This window comes from Arachis ipaensis, chromosome B9, assembly GCF_059453495.1.
Source record: "Arachis ipaensis isolate K30076 ecotype BB chromosome B9, ASM5945349v1, whole genome shotgun sequence".
Taxonomy (NCBI): domain Eukaryota; kingdom Viridiplantae; phylum Streptophyta; class Magnoliopsida; order Fabales; family Fabaceae; genus Arachis; species Arachis ipaensis.
The window spans coordinates 41,793,671-41,808,046 of record NC_142444.1 but is presented as its reverse complement, the minus strand read 5'-3'; the positions used below and the strand labels follow the sequence as shown (position 1 = coordinate 41,808,046).

Genomic DNA, 14,376 nt, shown 5'->3' with positions numbered 1-14,376 from the left:
ATGTCAGGTGGACACCTCCTTGTTAAGTCCTTGAACCTCTCCCATGCTTCATACAGAGTCTCACCATCTTGTTGCCTGAAAGTTTGGACCTCAGCTCTAAGTCTATTGATTTGTTGAGGAGGGTAAAATCTTGCTAAGAATTTGTTCACCACATCCTCCCAAGTTGTCAAACTCTCCCTTGGAAAAGATTCCAGCCACTTGGCAGCCTTGTCCCTGAGTGAGAAAGGAAATAAGAGCAGTCTATAGGCGTCAGGATGAACACCATTAGATTTTACTGTGTCACATATTCTCAGGAAGGTGGTCAAATGTTGATTGGGGTCTTCTTGAACACCTCCTCCAAATGAACAGTTGTTCTGAACAAGGGTGATGAGCTGTGGTTTAAGTTCAAAGTTGTTGGCATGGATTGTTGGCTTTTGGATGCTACTTCCATAATTGCCTGGGTTTGGATTGATGTAAGAGCCCAAAACTCTTCTATCCTCCCCAGCATGATTTGCTCCACCTCCTCTGCCATGGTTGTGAGTCTCTTCTTCATGATGATTTTCCATGTTTTCTTCCATGTTAGGTTCAAAGTATTCCTCAAAGTGTTCCTCCTCTTCTTCAGCACCAACTACACGTTTTTCTTTTGCCTCCCTCCTTAGTCTAAGGAAGGTTCTCTCAGGTTCAGAATCAAAGGAAGTTGAAGCCCCGCTTCTTCTCCCTATCATACAACCAACAAGTACAAGCAAAGAAAATAGGTGCAGACAGTATTTGTGTCAGAATTACTGTTAGTTGTGGGTGATGCAATATATCAAACAGTTAGTGGGTTAGCAAACAGAATTGAAAATAACAAAGAAAAACAAAAGAGTAGAGGGGGAAGGGAAGAAGTTTAACTAAAACAAAAAGTAAATCACTCAAACAGAAAATGAAATTCACAAAATAAAAATGCTCAATCTAGTGATCTTCCAATTTAATCATTGTTGATGCACAATCAATCCCGGCAACAGCGCCATAAACTTGATGCACAGAAAACTTGTCTATCAACAAATCTCCCTTCGGCAAGTGTACCGAATTTGTCGTCAGGTAAAAACTCACAATAGAGTGAGGTCGAATCCCACAGGGATTGATTTATCAAGCAACTTTAATTAGAAGAATGTTCTAGTTGAGCGAATCCAGAATTTGGGTTGAGAGTTGCAGAAAATAAAATGGCAGGAATGTAAATAACAAAAAAGTAAATGCTAGAATTAAAGGACTGGAAGTAAATGACTGAAAATAAATTGCAGAATTGTAAATGGGAATGGGGGATTTGCTCATAAAAGTAAATGGCAGAAATTAAAGAGAATGGGTAAGATCAGAGATGGGGAGTTCATTGGGCTTAGGAGATGTTGCAATTCTCCGGATCAAGATCATTTTCATCTCTTCCTCAATCAATGCACTCATTGATCTCCTTGGCAATCTTAAGTGATTGAATTACAATTTCTTGCAATTCAATCTCTCAAATCTTGATCAATAGCCAATTCCTTGGTCAATTGCTCATGAGAAGAGATGAAGTACGGTCACTGATTATACCACATGCATTTCCCAAATCAAGTATTGAGAGGGTTATAGTCACATACCCATCCAAACCCAATTTGGTCCAGCATGAGAAAGCATTTCTAGCTTGATCTCTTCATTCCTCTTTCAAGGTTCAAAAGAGATCCAAGTTTGAGTAGCTTCTCTTCCAAGATAACTACTCAATTGGATGAAGATCGAAAGCTTTCAAGTAAAATCAAGAGGAAAGATAGAAGAAGAATAATGAAAATTAGTATTGATCCATCAAATTACAACAGAGCTCCCTAACCCAATGAAAGGGGTTTAGTTGTTCATAGCTCTTGAAAATGAAAACAAAGATGGAGAATACATCATAAAACTAAAAATTGCAAAGAAAGTAAAATACAGAGAGTAGTTCTCTTTTTCCCAAGCCTCCAGAACTTCTTTCTCAATTCAAAGCTACTCCTATATATACTACTCTTCTCAGCTTCTAGTGTGATTCTTCAAGTCTTGGGCCTTTGGATCTTGAGTTTGAAGCAGTTCCTTTCTTTATTTGGGCTTGGCTTTACTTGCAGAGAGAAAGTGCGAAGTGGGCGGAGACTTTAGTTCAGGACGTTAGGGGTGTTAATATTTAGTGAGAATATAAGTTCGAGAAAGTTAGTGACACTTAACATTGTCACTAACGTTCCAATGCACCCCTTTTCCTCACGTTAAAACCCACGTTAACTAGGTTAACGTGGCTTTTAACGTTGCCTTGTTAACCTTCGAGAACATTAGTGACACTCAACATTGTCACTAACGTTCCAGTGTGCCCCTTCTTGCTTCACGTTAAAGCCCACGTTAACTAGGTTAACGTGGCTTCTAACGTGGCCCTTGCCATCCTTCGAGAACGTTAGTGACATTCAACATTGTCACTAACGTTCCAATGTGCCCCTAGGTCTCACGTTAGAGTCCACGTTAACTAGGTTAACGTGGCTTCTAACGTGGCCATCTTTAGCCATCCCAACGTTAGTGACAATGTTGAGTGTCACTAACGTTGGCTCATCCTTCATTCCTCATCGTTAGCTTCCACGTTAACCAAGTTAACGTGGAAGTTAACGTGACTCTTGGGGGTTGTGTGGTTGCTTCAACGTTAGTGACAATGTTGAATGTCACTAACGTTGTCGACAACTCTTCATCCCTTACGTTAGTTCCCACGTTAACTGATGCGCATAAAAGTGTTATGCTACGATTTAGGAAATTGCACGATCGGCAAAATTCCTTCCGGCAAGTGCACCGGTTATCGTCGTCAAGTAAAAACTCACAATAGAGTGAGGTCGAATCCCACAAGGATTGGTTGAGTGAGCAATTCGGATTAGAAGTGTGTTCTAGTTGAGCGGAATCAAGATTTGAGATGAGAATTGCGGAATGTAAAATTGGCGGGAAAAGTAAATGACAAGAAAATTAAATGGCTGAATCTTAAATTGCATGAATTAAAGAGCAGAATGTAAATTGCTGAAATTAAAAGGGAATGGGGATGATTGCAAGAATTGAATTGCAGAATGTAAAGAGAAAGTAGAAATCAGAAATGGGGAATTCATTGGGTTTAGGAGATATTGAAATCTCCGAATCAAAACATGTATATCTCTTCCTCAACCAATGCATTCATTGAATTTTGCTTGGCAATCTTATATGATTGGATCCCAATTCCTTGGCTCACCAATGCTCTCTAAAAACAAACAAATTCCCAATCCCTTGGTTTAAATGTTCATAAGAAGAGATGATGCTTGATCACTGATTATACCACACAATTTCATGAACCACAATTTGGTAGGATTACATGTCACAATATCCATCCAAACCCCAATCCAATCCACTGTGAGAAAGCTTCTCTAGCATGAATCCTCCATTCCTTTCCCAAGGCTCCGAAGGATTCCAAGTATGAGTAGTTTCTTTCCCAAGACAACTACTCAATGGAATTAGATCGAGAAGCTTTCTAACAAAATTCAAGAGAAAAGATTGAAGAAGAAGATAAACTATTATTGATTCATTGAATTACAATAGAGCTCCCTAACCCAATGAAAGGGGGTTTAGTGAATCATAGCTTTGAATTCAATTACAAAGAAAAGGAAAACTAGCTAAAAAATAATGAAAGTAAAGTTTTTTTTTTTAACTTAACTTCTATCCTATTTATACACTTTCTATATTGAGCTTCAGTTGTGCTTCTTGGGCTTTGAGGCCTCTCCTTGCTTTCCTTTTGCCTTGGGTTTATGATCCATAATCTTGATGAGGTTGTTGATCCAAATCCTGTAACATTTATTGAGCCAACTTAGTGATAATCAAATAATGACACATGACTCAATAAATTGAGATTTCAAACTCATCAATCCTTCAGGCCCAATCCCATAAACCATGATATTCAATTGGGTTTCATACCAAAGTAAGTTTAAGTTAATATTTGTGCTCAAAGACTAACTTAAATCACAATATTTTTGGCCCAGAAACCTTTTTCAAGAGTGGCGTTTAAGTTGTAGTTTAAGCTTAAACTGCAGCTTAAACGCCAGACACTTCCAGTGAGGCCTTTTGTAGAAGCACGTTTAAGCTTCAGTTAAGGTTAAACTGAAGCTTAAACGTGGAAATGGAAGAAGGTAGCCCTGGAGAGTCATGTAGTCGAACACGTTTAAGCTTCAGTTTAAGGTTAAACTGAAGCTTAAACGTGGAGATAGGAAGGGCAGCCCTGGAGGTCGAACACGTTTAACCTCCAGTTTGAGGTCAAACTGGAGGTTAAACGTGGAAAAGGGTGGAGGCATACTGGAGGTCGAACACGTTTAACCTCCAGTTTGAGGTCAAACTGGAGGTTAAACGTGGAAGTTTGGAATGGTGGCCCTGGAGGTGTCGAACACGTTTAACCTCCAGTTTGAGGTCAAACTGGAGGTTAAACGTGGAGATGGAGAGAGCAACCCTGGAGTAGAAAAGCTATCGAACACGTTTAAGCTCCAGTTTGAGTCAAACTGGAGCTTAAACGTGGAATGGCTCCCTGGTACTCTTCCTGGTTCTGGCGTTTAACCTCCAGTTTGAGGTCAAACTGGAGGTTAAACGTGGAACTCCTCCCTGGGTGGCATACTCATTCTGGCGTTTAACCTCCAGTTTGAGGTCAAACTGGAGGTTAAACGTGGAATGCTCCTTAAGTGAGGCTTTTCATTCTGGCGTTTAACCTCCAGTTTGAGGTCAAACTGGAGGTTAAACTTCAATCCCAGCATTTCTTATCCTTCATGATTTTGGCGTTTAAGCTCCAGTTTAGGCTTAAACTGGAACTTAAACTCCACATGTGATATTCAAGCTTCCTTTATTGATTTTGTTGCTTCCTTGCTTAGCCTCTTCTTCCCTGAAATCATCCAATCAATTGCATCAAAGTCTTGCAAAATTTCATGAGAAATCTTCCATTCATAGCATTTAAGTAATATAACTAAAACTCATGGAATTTGCATCAAAATCATATTGTTTGGATGGTTCATTACTTTGTTCTTCATTTAACCATTTTTGGTTACTTTAAGCTCAAGAAAATGCATAAAACAACTAAAACTAACAGAAAAATGCTAGTGAAACTAGCCTATGATGCCTTGGCATCACAACACCAAACTTAATACTTGCTTGTCCCTAAGCAAGTCCTGAGTTATTTGAGAAGAAAGTATGAAACAGAAAGCAATTACATTGGCTATATTAGCAAGCATTTGAAGTTCATCAGAAGGGTTTTATGCAGAAAGTTGCAGCATCACTTTTTCATACTTATCAGGTAGGATTATCACTTTTTCATTGCATCCATCAAACATTGCTATGGCCTCTTGTTATTCTTATGTCTTTGGCACTTTTCTTTTCTTTGTTTTTCTTTTCTTTTTCTTAGAGCTTCTTTTGCTCCTTGTTTGCTTAGTGTCATGTGTTGCACAAGCCTTTGGCATTTTCTTGTTCTTATTAGTGCACTACACATATCCACTTTAGGCATTTTAGTTCACATTTCTTCTTGAGACATTGGTGCCCAGCACTTCTTTGTGTGACTAAATGTTTTGTATTTAGGTTGCTCTTGATAATGGACTTTTGGTTGATAATCCCGGGTTAGTTAACCCAAGTTACCAAGTGTTGAAACACTCCTCAGAACCTATTCATCCAAGCATATCCTTAATACATAAACACCACAGGCATTTGTCTCAGAAGTTCAAACCATTGGTACCTAGCTTATTTTCTAAATTTTTTTTTTGCTTTTTGGTTGCCTTTTTCCGTGGCTTTTTCTTTTTCTTTTTCTTTCTTTTTCATGGCCAAAAACATTTATTCATCAAGATCCATAGACAATGTTCACTTTCTACATAAAAAATGATAATTCTACACTCTAATTTTAGTGATCTGACTAAACAATCAAGCATGCATACCACCACTTAATTCTACTTGATTTGTCACTAATTTAGCCAAGTTACTTTTGTTCAAACTTTTCTTTTATTTTTTTAGAAACAGAACAAGCATGGCACGCACTTGTTTAAGAAGGTGAAGTTATATCCAAACATCCAGGCATTCACTTTATTCAAAGCACTTAACAAACACACATACTAAAAAAAACGACTCATAAAAAAAAGACTCCACATAACACTTAAATGACTTATGATGAAAACACGTTCATAAAGACAATTCACCAATTATCATTTGATTATTAAGGAACGAGACCACCTCTTATTTATTGCTTGGTTCTTCTTAATTCTTGGGATCCTGCTTCTTCTTGCTTCCTGCCTCTTTTTGACCACTTGTGCCTCCCTTGTCTTTTCTTATGAGCTTTTTCCAGAATCCAGCCTTTTTCATCGTTTCTTCCACTCCTTTTTCAAGGATCATTGCCTTGTTTATTTCTCCTTCTTTCCTCCCTTTGAAATACTCATCATAAGCTGGGAATGCTGGGTCCATCTTGTGTAGATGTTCCCCTATGTAGTTAAGCTTGATTTGCGAACTGATGTTGTAATCAGCTTGGACTGAGTATCTTGCATTCTGTAAAGTGGTGGCTTCCTTGATTGCCAAGACATTGGCATCTTGGTGTTGGCATATGTGGCTGAAGGATTCCTGTAAGTGTAAATTTTGTTCCCTTTGCAGATCGAAGAATCTTGATTCAAAGTTCCTTTGCATATCCATCATTTTTAGATGAAAGTCCTCTTGTCTCTCCTGAGACCTCATGTATTGTTGAGACATTCCTTCCATGATTTCCTGCATTCTGCTCATATCCATGGGGTCTCTGGGAATTCGTTGTCTTCTTTCAGGAGTTGCTTGCTCTTCTTGCTCTTCTTCTCTATCTTCTCCTTCCTGTCTTTCTTGTTCTGCTTCTTGCTCGGCTTCCACTTGTTGCCCTTCTTCATTTCTTCTTCTTGTATGTCTTGGAGGAGTTGGGCCAAGAGTCATTCTGTGCGCAGTTATGGCCAGTCCAGGATATAGCCAATTAGGTCTTTCATCCTCAAGTGGTACTTGGGCATCGATGCATAGTCTAATGATAGTGCTAGGGAAGTGGAGCCAGGATTCAGGGTCACTTTTCTCACTGAACTCTTGTATCTGTTCAGCAATGAGTTTATGAACTTTGATCTCTCCTCCAACCATAATGCAATGTAGCAAGATGGCTCTTTTAGGGACTATTTCTGAAGAGTTTGCAGTGGGTAGGATGGATCTCCTAACTATTGCATACCACCCTTTAGCTTCAGGTGTTAGGTCTCCCCTTCTCAAGACTCTTGGAGCCCCTCTTGTTTTTCTCACCCATTCAACTCTGATGGCACAAAGGTCTTCAGCAATAGTTGTATAGTCAGGTTCTCCTATCATCCTTTCTTCATAACTTGCTTGGCTGAAATGTATGTTTTTCAGGCCAAGAGTTTTCATGATTGCTTTGGGACTGAAGTCAACTTCCACCCCTCTCACATAGCTTTTGTATGTGGGGTTCTTGGTTTGATCCTCCCTTACTGCATTTGCATAAAACTCTTTCACCAAGTTGATGTTGATTCTAGTGATTGGCTTAGTTAGGAGCTCCCACTTCCTCTTTTTGATCTTTTCCCAAACACCTGGGAACTCATCCTTTTCAAGGTCAAAGGGAACCTCAGCTAGTACCGTTTTAGGTCTCATCCATTCGGCTTGAATCTCATGGAACACTGATCTGTATCTCCATGCATCGAATTCCCTGTTTTCCTCCATTGGCTGCTTGTCTTTTCTTCTTTTGTGGCTAGATGAAGCTGCCATTGGTTTTTTTTTAGTTTTGGTAAGTGACAAGCTAAAGTTGACAAGGTGAAGCAAGAAGTGTTGTTGGAGGTGTGGTGAGGTTGTTTTCGGCAAGAGATAGTTATGCTATGATGAAGGAAAATGTGTATGAAGGAGAATTGGTGGTGTGGGACTCGTTCCCCAAGTGGTTCTTTATAGTGCCCATGAGTGAAAAATGAACGGCTAGGGTGGTTTGTGAAGGGTGGCTTGATGGTAAATATATGAATTGTAGATAAGGACGATTGGCTTTTCATTTTCTTGGAAGTATTCTGGATGCATTAGGTTGTACATGTAGCTTTCTTTTCTTGCAGAACTTCCTTTTCCCATGTGTTAGTTTCAAAGATTTGTGAATTTTCTTTTTGACCAAGCACGTACCTCCCTTTGTCTTTTTCCTCCATTTTTGTCTTTTCTTTTGTACCTGCACAAACAAACAAATTTGCTATCATTTTTCGGTCCATGTGAATTATGAATAATATTTGCACATGTAAATCAATGCTTGTCTTTATGAGCTTATAGCCGTGACTTCTACATGTATGCACACTTATTATTTGGACACCAAACTTAGTGTTTGGTTAAGTCTCCTGATGACATGAAATCCATATTGGTTGTCCTTAATGAGTGTGCATAATTCTAATAAATCATAGTCACCTTGGCTCTTTGATTCTAAACAAAGTGACTACCCTAAGTAATTGAAACCAAAGTATTAAAACATGTGAATGGTATACTTGTCATGAATTTTGAAATCCAGAGGAACTTCTTGCTTTTCATAAACTGTGTTCAAAAAGAACACCAAACTTAATGTTTGGTTGTGCACCTTGAATGAAAGATGGAATTCAATTCGAGTAAGATTTGGGATTGCCATCAGGCACACCAAACTTAGAGACCCATTGTAATTTACATGCAAGGTTTAGTGCACTTAATCAATAGTTGTCCTGAGGATTCAAGTTCATGCATAAGAAACCATGCTTTATTAGATGTAAAGCAAAGCACTAAAGATTAAGGATACTAAAAACATGGGTTGCCTCCCATGAAGCGCTTCTTTAACGTCACTAGCTTGACGGTTGTCCCTTGTTAGGGTGGATTGTAGTGCTTGACGTCCTCTCCTCTCACTATGAAAACGTCCCCACTTGATTCATTCATGACCTCTAAATGTTCCATAGAAAGAACTTTCCTGATTGTGAACACTTGAGGGAGCTGGGAAGGAATGGTTTTGAGGCCAGGTGGGATTGGCAGATAATGACTTGATATCACGTTATCTCCCGGAGAAAAACCTTCAGTGGGAATTTTCTTGTTTCTCCATCCTCTTGGCAATCTCCCTATCACTCTTCCCTTTCTCTTGAGGATTTCTTCATTGACCTTTATGTCAGGAGGATCCTTCTGATCTGTTTCCACTGATTCTTGTGGCTCTAACTCTTGCAACTCTTGTTTGCCTTCCAATGACTGTTTTAGAGTCTCAGCTGCTGGATTACTTTCCTCCAAACACGGATGGCTACTATCATCTTTAGGCTTTTCAGGTTCTGGTTCAGGCTCAGATGCAGGTTTGAAGACTTTGAAAATGAGCTGTTCATCATGTATTCTCAGAATTAGCTCTCCTTGTTCTACATCTATGAGCGCTCTAGTAGTGGCTAGAAATGGTCTGCCCAGAATGATAGGGTGTAAGTAGCTTTCCTCCATGTCCACAATGACAAAGTCTGTGGGGAAATAATAATCCCCCACTTTCACCAGCACATTTTCAACTATCCCTTCAGCTTGCTTCTGAGTTTTGTCAGCCAGTTGTATGATTACATCAGTGGATCTCACCTCATTCAGTTGTAGCCTCTTCATAAGAGTTAGAGGCATCACATTTATGCTAGCTCCTAGATCACAGAATCCTCTGTCAATTTTTGTTTCCCCTATGATGCAAGGGATATGAAAACTTCCTGGGTCCGTTTTCTTAGAGAGTGTGTCCTTCTTGATGAGAGCACTGCATTCTTTGTTCATTGTTACTGTTTGTCCTCCCTTCAAAACTCTTTTTTTGCTTAACAATTCCTTTAAATACTTGATGTGTGTGGGCATTTGATGAAGAATCTCAAGAAAGGGAATATTGACATGAAGAGAGTTAAATGTCTCTAGAAACCTTGAGTAGGTTTTCCTTTTTTCACCTCCTCCTAACCTCTCAGGAAATGGTGCTTTTGGTTGGTATATTTCCATCATGCCTTTTTGCAGTTCCTTGGCTTGCTCAGTTCCACCTTCTTGCTTAACTTCTTCCACACCTTCCTTCAAGATTTCTGGTTCCTGCTCTGAGGGCCTGATTCCTTCTTCTTCTGAGACTTCCTTCATTATGGTGATGGCTTTGCATTCTTCCCATCTTACTCTCTTTTGTTCCCCTTTAGGATTCTTTTCTGTGTCACTAGGGAACACTGCAGTTGATTTGGGTGCCTGTTGAGATAGCTCTCCTACTTGAGATTCCATCCTTTTGAGTTTTTCACCATGGTTTCTTAAGGTAGTTCTCACATCATCCCTGAAGCTCTTCAATTCAACTATGTCTTGACTCATGGTTGCCATCATTCCTTCTATCCGGTTTAATTGATCTTGAAATTGTTGGTTCGGATTAGGTTGGGTATGTTGATTATTTTGGCCATGATATGGTGGTTGGGAGTAGGTGCTTTGTGTGGCTTGGTATGATCTTTGGTTGGAGTTTTGGTATGTGGAATTGTTATGTTGATTGTGGTTGTAAGGTTTGTGGTTTTGTGGTTGGGTTTGTTGGTTTCCCCACCCAAAGTTTGGGTGGTTTCTCCAGCCTGGGTTGTAAGTGTTGGAATGTGGATCATATGATTGCCTTTGTTGGTTTCCCACATAGTTAACCTCATCCCAATCACCTCCTTCAATGCCTACTTCCTCTTGATCTTGTGTGTGTATTGCAGCCACTTGCTTTGTTTCTAATTGCCTGGTAAGCTCTGCTAGTTGCTTGGCAAACACCTTGTTTTGGGCTAGAATTGTATCAACATGGTTCAGCTCCATGACTCCCTTAGTGTTGTGCCTTTCTGATGCATAGTAGTACTCATTCTCAGCCACTGTCTCGATCACTTCAATGGCTTCTTCCACAGTCTTTTTCCTGTTCAATGAACCTCCTGATGAATGGTCTACAGCCTTCCTTGATTCATAAGAGAGCCCATCATAGAAGATGTGCAGTTGCACCCAATCATGGAACATGTTTGGTGGGCATTTCCTTGTCAAGTCCTTGAATCTCTCCCATGCCTCGTAGAGAGTTTCACCATCTTGTTGTCTAAAAGTCTGAACCTCAGATCGAAGCCTATTGACCTTTTGTGGAGGGTAGAAACGTGCCAGAAACTTGCTTTCCACCTCATCCCATGTTGTTAGACTCCCCCTTGGGAATGATTCCAGCCACTTAGCTGCTTTGTCCCTAAGTGAAAATGGGAACAAAAGCAGTTTATAGGCATCTTCCTGGACTCCATTGGACTTCACAGTGTCACAAATCCTCAGGAATTTTGTGAGATGTTGGTTTGGGTCTTCATTAGCACTTCCTCCAAAGGAACAATGATTTTCCACAAGTGATATTAGCTGTGGCTTGAGCTCAAAATTGTTGGCCTGAATGGGTGGTTTCTGGATGCTACTACCACAATTCCCAGAGGTTGGGTTTATGTATGAACTAAGAACCCTCCTCTCAGGGATGGCATCGTTTCCATCAGCTCTCTCATGGTTGTGAACTTCTCTATCCATGTTGAGATCTAAAGCTTCCTCAAAATTGTCCTCAGATTCTCCTTCAGATTCCTCTTCTCCCACTACTCTCTTCCCTCTTGCTTCCCTTCTAAGTCTATGAAGGGTCCTCTCTGGTTCGGTATATGGAGGAGTTGATGTCTCTCCTCTCCTACCTGTCATACAAGAACACAGCTCAAACACAAACAAGTGAAATACTCTTGGTTAATGGAAGAGTATGGTTAGCTCAATTGAGGAATTAATTCAAACAGTTAGTGAGTCAGTGAGTTAGTTGCATGAATTTAAAGGCATAAAGAAGGAAAGCATGTAACCAAGTGCAGAAATTAAAAATTCAACAAGTATCTTGAACAGAATTAACAAAGCAAGAGAAAATTGCTCAATCTAGTTAGCTTCCAATTTGAGAATTGTCAATCGAAAACCAATCCCCGGCAACGGCGCCATAAACTTGATGCGCATAAAAGTGTTATGCTACGATTTAGGAAATTGCACGATCGGCAAAATTCCTTCCGGCAAGTGCACCGGTTATCGTCGTCAAGTAAAAACTCACAATAGAGTGAGGTCGAATCCCACAAGGATTGGTTGAGTGAGCAATTCGGATTAGAAGTGTGTTCTAGTTGAGCGGAATCAAGATTTGAGATGAGAATTGCGGAATGTAAAATTGGCGGGAAAAGTAAATGACAAGAAAATTAAATGGCTGAATCTTAAATTGCATGAATTAAAGAGCAGAATGTAAATTGCTAAAATTAAAAGGGAATGGGGATGATTGCAAGAATTGAATTGCAGAATGTAAAGAGAAAGTAGAAATCAGAAATGGGGAATTCATTGGGTTTAGGAGATATTGAAATCTCCGAATCAAAACATGTATATCTCTTCCTCAACCAATGCATTCATTGAATTTTGCTTGGCAATCTTATATGATTGGATCCCAATTCCTTGGCTCACCAATGCTCTCTAAAAACAAACAAATTCCCAATCCCTTGGTTTAAATGTTCATAAGAAGAGATGATGCTTGATCACTGATTATACCACACAATTTCATGAACCACAATTTGGTAGGATTACATGTCACAATATCCATCCAAACCCCAATCCAATCCACTGTGAGAAAGCTTCTCTAGCATGAATCCTCCATTCCTTTCCCAAGGCTCCGAAGGATTCCAAGTATGAGTAGTTTCTTTCCCAAGACAACTACTCAATGGAATTAGATCGAGAAGCTTTCTAACAAAATTCAAGAGAAAAGATTGAAGAAGAAGATAAACTATTATTGATTCATTGAATTACAATAGAGCTCCCTAACCCAATGAAAGGGGGTTTAGTGAATCATAGCTCTGAATTCAATTACAAAGAAAAGGAAAACTAGCTAAAAAATAATGAAAGTAAAGTTTTTTTTTTTAACTTAACTTCTATCCTATTTATACACTTTCTATATTGAGCTTCAGTTGTGCTTCTTGGGCTTTGAGGCCTCTCCTTGCTTTCCTTTTGCCTTGGGTTTATGATCCATAATCTTGATGAGGTTGTTGATCCAAATCCTGTAACATTTATTGAGCCAACTTAGTGATAATCAAATAATGACACATGACTCAATAAATTGAGATTTCAAACTCATCAATCCTTCAGGCCCAATCCCATAAACCATGATATTCAATTGGGTTTCATACCAAAGTAAGTTTAAGTTAATATTTGTGCTCAAAGACTAACTTAAATCACAATATTTTTGGCCCAGAAACCTTTTTCAAGAGTGGCGTTTAAGTTGTAGTTTAAGCTTAAACTGCAGCTTAAACGCCAGACACTTCCAGTGAGGCCTTTTGTAGAAGCACGTTTAAGCTTCAGTTAAGGTTAAACTGAAGCTTAAACGTGGAAATGGAAGAAGGTAGCCCTGGAGAGTCATGTAGTCGAACACGTTTAAGCTTCAGTTTAAGGTTAAACTGAAGCTTAAACGTGGAGATAGGAAGGGCAGCCCTGGAGGTCGAACACGTTTAACCTCCAGTTTGAGGTCAAACTGGAGGTTAAACGTGGAAAAGGGTGGAGGCATACTGGAGGTCGAACACGTTTAACCTCCAGTTTGAGGTCAAACTGGAGGTTAAACGTGGAAGCTTGGAATGGTGGCCCTGGAGGTGTCGAACACGTTTAACCTCCAGTTTGAGGTCAAACTGGAGGTTAAACGTGGAGATGGAGAGAGCAACCCTGGAGTAGAAAAGCTATCGAACACGTTTAAGCTCCAGTTTGAGTCAAACTGGAGCTTAAACGTGGAATGGCTCCCTGGTACTCTTCCTGGTTCTGGCGTTTAACCTCCAGTTTGAGGTCAAACTGGAGGTTAAACGTGGAACTCCTCCCTGGGTGGCATACTCATTCTGGCGTTTAACCTCCAGTTTGAGGTCAAACTGGAGGTTAAACGTGGAATGCTCCTTAAGTGAGGCTTTTCATTCTGGCGTTTAACCTCCAGTTTGAGGTCAAACTGGAGGTTAAACTTCAATCCCAGCATTTCTTATCCTTCATGATTTTGGCGTTTAAGCTCCAGTTTAGGCTTAAACTGGAACTTAAACTCCACATGTGATATTCAAGCTTCCTTTATTGATTTTGTTGCTTCCTTGCTTAGCCTCTTCTTCCCTGAAATCATCCAATCAATTGCATCAAAGTCTTGCAAAATTTCATGAGAAATCTTCCATTCATAGCATTTAAGTAATATAACTAAAACTCATGGAATTTGCATCAAAATCATATTGTTTGGATGGTTCATTACTTTGTTCTTCATTTAACCATTTTTGGTTACTTTAAGCTCAAGAAAATGCATAAAACAACTAAAACTAACAGAAAAATGCTAGTGAAACTAGCCTATGATGCCTTGGCATCACAACACCAAACTTAATACTTGCTTGTCCCTAAGCAAGTCCTGAGTTATTTGAGAAGAAA

General features: G+C 39.5%; 2 non-coding genes across 2 annotated transcripts; both read left to right on the top strand.

Moving 5' to 3' along the window:
- LOC148544435 (small nucleolar RNA R71) lies at positions 1–104 on the top strand. Its single transcript, XR_015901984.1, has one exon. It is a non-coding gene; the product is annotated as a small nucleolar RNA R71 (small nucleolar RNA).
- Positions 105–10,939: 10,835 nt separating this feature from the next.
- LOC148544434 (small nucleolar RNA R71) lies at positions 10,940–11,043 on the top strand. Its single transcript, XR_015901755.1, has one exon. It is a non-coding gene; the product is annotated as a small nucleolar RNA R71 (small nucleolar RNA).
- Positions 11,044–14,376: the final 3,333 nt, after the last annotated feature.